At 42.2% G+C, this 8818-nt stretch overlaps 1 pseudogene; it reads right to left on the reverse strand.

Annotated features, from left to right (window-relative positions):
• Positions 1-445: 445 nt before the first annotated feature.
• Positions 446-8498, reverse strand: LOC101150010 (far upstream element-binding protein 2-like; annotated as a pseudogene).
• Between the last annotated feature and the right edge of the window lie 320 nt (positions 8499-8818).

Consider the following 8818-nt stretch of genomic DNA (forward strand, 5'->3'; position numbering starts at 1 on the left):
TCATGAATTAATACCTATCCCCTTCTATTTTTCCCAAACCTAATCAGAAAAGTCATTTTCTCTCTCTACAATACCTAACCTTTAGATACTTTTCTTTCATTCCACATGCAACCATTTAATCCATCAATAGCAATAAGAATGACAATGGCTATCATTTGTTGAATGTTTATTATATTCTAGGTACTGTGCTAAACTCTTCTATATACGTGATTTTAAAAAATCCTCACATGTATCTTTTGTGGTGGAAATACTTTTACTTCACAAATGAGGAAACTGAGGCAATAAACATGAGTAACTTTCCTGAAATAACACAGCTATATCTAAGAAATTGGATCTAAAACTCAGCTATGATTCCAAACTCTTAACTATTACCTTGTAATCCTATCAATTTTTTAAATCTTTAATGTCTCACTTTTTTTTGTAGAAATCAATCTGCATTGTGCTTTTACACATAATCTTCTTGTTGTGACACCTGAGGAGCAAGAAGTGGAGAATTCTTAAGCAAGGAGGTGGTCTTTGTTCTGCATTTGGAAGGAGCTAAGCTTACTGCAGGTGTAATGAAGGCAAGTGGATGTCGGAAAGCGGTACAAACTTGTGTAAAAGTACAGAAGGAAAAGTGAGAACTTGGTGTGCCTGGAGTGAAAGGTATGTGGTATGATATGCAGGAGATGAATGTGGTGCCAAGAAATTTAGAGGGCTAATCTATAATAGGGCTTGGTTGCCATGCTGAGGAGTTTTGGAGTCTTAGTGATATGAGGGAGCCTTTGGAACCTACTAAGGGGGCAACTTGAGCAGGGTTTTTTTTTTGTTTGGTTGGTTTTTTGTTTTTGTTTTTGTTTTAAGGAAGATCATTCTGGCAGTGTTTCAGAGAGTAAAGGGGACTGCCTGGTGTGTGGATGACAAGTTAGATGGTTTTTGCAAGAGCCACGGTGAGAAATGATTGGCAGCAATGAAATAAATGGCAGAGGGAATAGGACACTGGGGACAAAATTAGAGGGAAATCCTGAAGGGATCATTGGCATAACTTGGTATCTAGTAGCCTCAGGAGTTTGAGGGAGAAGGAAGAATTGAGGATGTCCTGAATATTTGAATGAAAGTAATAACGTTTCCACAATCATTCTGTCATAAGTATGGACACAATTGTTGGCTTCCATTAAATTTAATGTGATTTCATTATTTGAAACCGATGCCTCATTTAATTTAACATGCTATCATGCTAACATGTAAAAAAAATTATGTATTCTGGAATTTTCAGTTATAAAGTCAGAAAAAAATTTCTGTTGAAATTTTTCTGTCAAAAATAGCCAAATGAAGTATTTTAAAACAAATTTATTTGTTATAAAGTATAATAACATACCTAGAAGACATTATGATTGTGTAATAATATACCTAGAAGACAATTTACAGTAGAATCCAAATGGTGTTTATTGTGTGATCCACTGCGTAGTGGTTAAATGTGAGATCATTTGAGGGAAAAGATTGACTCTAGATTTTGGGGAATTTTTTATTGAAAGCAATTTATTAAAATAAGAAGTGATAACATTTGGATTCATTTAACATCCAACTGGACTGTAATCTAGTATACCATCCAGAATATGCCATGCTTTACTCAAGTTTAAGCTCTAGCTTGTACCAAAATTGAGACAAAAGGGTCAAATAGAAAGTGACCCAAATTCAACACAATTGTCAACTTATTAAATGAATGAGCATGTATGAAACAAATTTGTCAAACAATGTTACTTCTTATCTAGAAGGACTGGAGAAAAGAAGAGAAATATGGGCCTGAAATACGGGAGAAAGTAATAGTTCTCTGACTGCATCTGGCAAGTTTTTCTAAAAGCTGATACATTAAGAAAATGAAAAGTAAAGACCAGACTGGGAAAAAATGTTTGAAATGCAAAGGATTTTTATCCAGAGCATATAAAACTGTTTTGAATGAATAATAAAAAGATAAAAACCCTAATTTTAAAAGAATAGGCAAAATACTTGAATATTATAAAATAGAGGATGCATGCATGACCAATAAGCACACGAAAAGATAAATCCAAATGAAAGCCACAGTGATACCATTTCATACCAGCTAAAATGGTGAAAATTAAAGAGCCACCATGACAGTGAACAAAACAACGTGGAGCAACTGGATCTTTCATACATTACTGCTGAAAGTGTAAAATGACACAAATGTTTTGGAAAAGTATTTGGCAGTTTCTTTTAAACCTTCATCTGCCCTATAGTCTAGCAGTTCCACTCCATGGTATTTACCCAAGAAAAACAAGTAAGTGTGCCCATAAAACAACATGCGCAAGAAAGTTTATACTAACTTATTCATAATGGCTGCAAACTGGAAACAATGCAGATAATGGATATACAAATAATGATATATTCATACAATAAAGTACTAGATAGCAATTAAAGAGAACAAATAAGAATGCAACAATATAGATGAATCTAAATTATCAAAATGAAACTAGACACAAAAGAGTATGTACTGCATGGTGCCACTTATATGATTTCAAGAATAGGTAAAAATTAATTTATGGTGAGAAAAATCAGAACTATGATTGCTCAGAAGGAAGGGGGTTTCTTGGAGGAGGAAATTATAGAGATTTCTGTCATGATAGAAATATTCTGTATCTTGTTTGGATAATATTCATATGGGTCTATATACTTATCAAAATTCATTTAATTATATTAATCTTTAGATTTCATTGTGTATAAATTTTACCTCAATTAAAATATATGCATTGGGTAACTCAGATTCATTTTGGATATATATGACTGAATAAAGTACATAAAGTCACTTTTTTTTCCAAATGAGCAGCTCATCAATAACAAAGACAACAGCAGCAAGAACAAAAATGCTAACGTCCAGGCTTGATCTCAAATCAGTTAAATCGAAATTTCTCAAAGTGGGCCCTAGGCATTGGTATGTTCTTAAAAGTTATATAATCTATTTGAGAACAACTTAAATAAGCCAATAGCTAGGCAAATTAGTAGAAGAGATACCTAATTTAATAAATTAAAATAATTGTTGTTATGGACTAAATGTTTGTATCCTCCCCAAATTTATATGTTGAAGCCCAACTCCCAGTGTGATAGTATAGTATTTGGAGCTAGGGCCTATAAGGTAGTGATAAAAGTTAAATGAGGCCGCAAGCATGGGGCCATAATTCAGTAGAACTGGTGCCCTTACAAGAAAAGGAAGAGACACCAGAGCTCTCTCTTTCTACCATGTGGGGATACAGTGAGAAGGCAGCCACAGCAAGCCAGGAAGACAGCCCTCACCAGAAACTGAATCGGCCAGCACCATGATTTTGAACTTCTCGGTCTTCAGAACTGTGAGAAAATAAATTGCTGTTTAAGCCATCCAGTCTGTGGTATTTTCTTACGGCAACCTCAGCACAATAACATGATTGCCATGCTTGGAAATGAAAACTTGAGTTGTCAAAGTAGAAAATAAAATCAATGTTAACTGGGTTTGATTTTCTTTTCTTTTTTTTTTTTTTGCTTTTTAGAAGTTTATTTTAAAAGCAAGAAGAGGGCTGAGGGTGGGAGAAAATGAATTGCTTTATCCTCAGAGAGGCAGGTTCCAGAATGCTGAGCGGTGGAGAATACAGACTTTTATATATTCAAACAAATTAAAATCTCTACCCCATTTTTACAAATACGTAGTTTGTAGAACAAGAAATCAACACGTACAAGAACACCAGAGAACCTAGAAATATCTATTACTATAAAATTGCACAAAATAACTATAAAAGTGCAGTATTGTTCATAAAATGGCACCAATCTAAAATTTTGTATATAGACAAACAAAATTATTTGTAATTATTGTACTAGTTTCATTCTAGGTCATGAGACAAATGATTTACCTTTTAAAAATATTTTTTATATATAGATATATAACTTAATAACTTCTGCTTTGCTATTTGTTTTTGTTTTTTTTTTTTTAATTTGTAAGGTTTCTTTTTTGGAGAGATTTACACCTCGCTATCTTCTCTGGCTGGCTCAACCTGAGGGATCCCAATTTTGAAAGAAAAAGCATATGATCAGCATGGGAGTTTCGACCTGCTCCGTTTCCGACCTGGGCCAGTTCACTCCTCCTTAGGCAACCTGGTGGTCCCCGCTCCCAGGAGGTCACCATATTGATGCCAAACTTAGTGCGGACACCCGATCCACAAAGCACACTACAGCCCAGAACTCCTGGACTCAAGCGGTCCTCCAGCCTCAGCCTCCCGAGTAGCTGGGACTACAGGCACAAAGATCTATTTATGACAAACCCACAGCCAATATCATACTGAATGGGCAAAAACTGGAAGCATTCCCTTTGAAAACTGGCACGAGACAGGGATGCCCTCTCTCACCACTCCTATTCAACATGGTATTGGAAGTTCTGGTCAGGGCAATCAGGCAGAAGAAAGAAATAAAGGGTATTCAATTAGGAAAAGAGGAAGTCAAATTGTCCCTGTTTGCAGATGACATGATTGTATATTTAGAAAACCCCATCGTCTCAGCCCAAAATCTCCTTAAGCTGATAAGCAACTTCAGCAAAGTCTCAGGATACAAAATCAATGTGCAAAAATCACAAGCATTCTTATACACCAATAACAGACAAACAGAGAGCCAAATCATGAGTGAACTCCCATTCACAATTGCTTCAAAGAGAATAAAATACCTAGGAATCCAACTTACAAAGGATGTGAAGGACCTCTTCAAGGAGAACTACAAACCACTGCTCAATGAAATAAAAGAGGACACAAACAAATGGAAGAACATTCCACACTCATGGATAGGAAGAATCAATATTGTGAAAATGGCCTTACTGCCCAAGGTAATTTATAGATTCAATGCCATCCCCATCAAGCTACCAATGACTTTCTTCACAGAATTGGAAAAAACTACTTTAAAGTTCATATGGAACCAAAAAAGAGCCCGCATTGCCAAGACAATCCTAAGCCAAAAGAACAAAGCTGGAGGCATCACGCTACCTGACTTCAAACTATACTACAAGGCTACAGTCACCAAAACAGCATGGTACTGGTACCAAAACAGAGACAGAGACCAATGGAACAGAACAGAGGCCTCAGAAATAATGCCGTATATCTACAACCATCTGATCTTTGACAAACCCGACAAAAACAAGAAATAGGGAAAGGATTCCCTATTTAACAAATGGTGCTGGGAAAACTGGCTAGCCATATGTAGAAAGCTGAAACTGGATCCCTTCCTTACACCTTATACAAAAATTAATTCGAGATGGATTAGAGACTTAAATTTTAGACCTAAAACCATAAAAATCCTAGAAGAAAACCTAGGCAATACCATTCAGGACATAGGCATGGGCAAGGACTTCATGTCTAAAACACCAAAAGCAATGGCAACAAAAGCCAAAAGTGACAAATGGGATCTAATTAAACTAAAGAGCATCTGCACAGCAAAAGAAACTACCATCAGAGTGAACAGGCAACCTACAGAATGGGAGAAAATTTTTGCAATCTACTCATCTGGCAAACGGCTAATATCCAGAATCCACAAAGAACTCAAACAAATTTACAAGAAAAAAACAACCCCATCAACACGTTGACAAAGGATATGAACAGACACTTCTCAAAAGAAGACATTTATGCAGCCAACAGACACATGAAAAAATGCTCACCATCAATGGCCATCAGAGAAATGCAAATCAAAACCACAATGAGATACCATCTCACACCAGTTAGAATGGCAATCATTAAAAAGTCAGGAAACAACAGGTGCTGGAGAGGATGTGGAGAAATAGGAACACTTTTACACTGTTGGTGGGACTGTAAACTAGTTCAACCATTGTGGAAGACAGTGCGGCGATTCCTCAGGGATCTAGAACTAGAAATAGCGTTTTACCCAGCCATCCCATTACTGGCTATATATCCACAGGAATATAAATCATGCTGCTGTAAAGACACATGCACAGGTATGTTTATTACGGCACTACTCACAATAGCAAAGACTTGGAACCAACCCAAATGTCCAGCAACGATAGACTGGATTAAGAAAATGTGGCACTTATACACCATGGAATACTATGCAGCATGGAATACTATGGAATAAAAAATGATGAGTTCATGTCCTTTGTAGGGACATGGATGAAGCTGGAAACCATCATTCTCAGCAAACTATCGCAAGAGCAAAAAAGCAAACACCGCATGTTCTCACTCATAGGTGGGAATTGAACAATGAGAACACTTGGACACAGGAAGGGGAACATCACACACCGGGGCCTGTTGTGGAGTGGGGGGAGGGGGGAGGGATAGCATTAGGAGATTTACCTAATGTAAATGACGAGTTAATGGGTGCAGCACACCAACATGGCACATGTATACTTATGTAACAAGCCTGCACGTTGTGCAGTTGTACCCTAGAACTTAAAGTATAATTAAAAAAAAAAATATATATATATATATAAGAAAAAGCATGTGAGACTCAGAACGGGCGAGAGAGTGAGGGCCCGGCACGCTCCCAAGCCCCTGAGCCCCCATGCTTTCCGCAAGGGCTCCCCTATACTCCTCACGGCAGCCATCGCTCTCTCGCCAAACAAAACCGAAGCCCCCAAACAGAAAAAAATGGAAAAAAAAAAAGATTTTTCACAGATGAAGAAGTTCACATTCATTCGATTCATTGAGCCTGCTGCTGTTCCTGATGCATGGCTGCCGGGACCTGGGATCTGTCCGTAGTAAGCGGCTTGCTGTCTGTAATATTCTCCCCAGACTGCATTGTAGTCTGGCTGGCAGCCTGGGGGAGTTCCTGGACCCCCTCCGGTGGCCACTTGGCGCCTGCTTCTCGAAGTGCTCTTCCCAGGCCTTCCTGCAGTCCTGCTGCCGGGCGCTTCCGGCTGCTGCGGCTGCTGGGCCGATCTTTTTGTAATACTCTTCCCAGGCCTTAGTGTAGTCCGACTGGCCGGTGGGCGGGGACTCAGGGGGCTCACCTTGAGCGGGTGGAGCCCCGGGGACCTGCGCGGGGCCGACGACCGGGCGGGGACTGCTGGTAGAAATGTGAGTAGTAGGCGGCCCATGTGGCGTTGGCGTCCGCGGTAGCCGCAGCTGCTTTGCTTGGATCGTGAGGAGCAGGCGGTTGCCACTGTGGGTAGGTATTGCCCCAGCCCTGGTGAGGAGGGAGACCCCCGGCACGCGGAGGAGCCCAGGTGGCCCCTGGTTGAACGGCCCCCTCGATAAGCTGCTCGGCGTGTTGGATCTGCTGGGGCGAACCCTGGATGATGAACAACTTGAAGTTGGGATCCCCACTGGATGGTAGCTGCCGGGAGATCTCTACGAAGGCTCCAGTCTGCTGGTTTATGACTTTCACGTTCTGGCCACCTCCGCCGATGACCAGCCGGCGCTTGTGAGTGGGGATGGAGAAGGTCATCTCCCCGCCAGGGGGCCCCCAGTTGCCTTGGCCTCTTCTTCGGCCTCCCCGGGGGCATGCCTGGACCCCTTGGAGGGCCTGGGGGACCACTCCTGAGGCTATGGAGGAGGTCGTTGATGATCCGGGCTGCGTGCTCGCACCTGTCTGGGGACCCCATTATATGAGCAATCTTCTCGGGCCCTGTCCCATCATCTTGCTTGAACTGTATCCGCACGCCAGCGTCATTCTGGATCTTCTTGATCATCTCTCCTCTCCGGCCAATGACCACGCCGACAGAATGCCTGGGCACCGGCACATCGATGCCCCCGCCAATCCGAGATCCGTAATCATTCCAGTCCCCAAAGCCGCCTTGGTCACGTTCCCGGAGGATGTCCATCACCATCTGGCAGGCTTGCTGCACTTTGTAAGGATCCCCAGGGATCCGGAGAGGGTTGTCCACATTCGTGTTCTGAGAACCATCTTGAATTAAGATCATCTTCACTCCAGCGTATTCCTGCAGCTGCTTCCCCGCCCTTGGCGATGACCAGGCCCGCCTTGCCCGCAGGGATCATGTCCTGTGCAGTGCCGTTCTGGCCCCCGTTGGCGTTGTCGTGGAACTGTCCTGGGGGCCCCCCATGACCCCGAGACACAATGTCATCCAGCATCATCTCCGCTTTCTGGAGAGATTCTGGGGCTCTTGTCAAGGACACACTGTGCTTGGGTAGGCCCCTGCTGTCTGGAGTAATCTGTACTTCGCAGGCTGAATCCTGTTAGATTTTGTCAATTTGTTCGCCGCCTCTGCCAAAGTTCAGGCCCACCACACCGTCTGGGACCCTGTACTCTTCTGTCATTGAAGTCCTTGGGGGACGATGGATGGGTCCAAGTTGAGAACTGATTGAGTCTCCCTGGGAAGTCAGCTTCTTGCTCTCCGGTTGATCTCCATCTTCCAACTGTCTCTTATGGCCCCCCAGACCAAAATCAGGAGTGCTGTTATTCACTGTCGTTGCAGCATCACCTACAATTTTGGCTGCGATCTTGGGAGGAGCCAGTCTACAGCCCCAGAGGCATTGAGACAGCCCAGGAGTCGGTCTGTTTCCTGAAAGGAGGCAAAGTTCTCCCATTCTACCGACCTCCACCCCTCCAGGCCATGGGGAGGCTGTAAATGGAGCTGAAGAGGTCAGTCCTAGCAGCACGTGACACCTTCTTGTCATCATGCCTCAATACACGGTGGTGGGAGACCCTCTCCTCTTTCCCCCAAAGAGACAGACCACCTTTCAAGCCACCAAAGCTTCCAAAAACCAGTTCCTATGCTCATTTTCCCCATTTCGCCCAAGTGCTCAGCCCTAGATAGTTCCCCTATACACTTTCCTGACTCAAGAGGAAGGACTGTCCATCCCATCCCCACAATGCCCCTTCCTCCAAGGGAGGGAACAGAAATGGG

Source organism: Gorilla gorilla, chromosome 13 (assembly GCF_029281585.2).
Source record: "Gorilla gorilla gorilla isolate KB3781 chromosome 13, NHGRI_mGorGor1-v2.1_pri, whole genome shotgun sequence".
Lineage (NCBI taxonomy): Eukaryota > Metazoa > Chordata > Mammalia > Primates > Hominidae > Gorilla > Gorilla gorilla.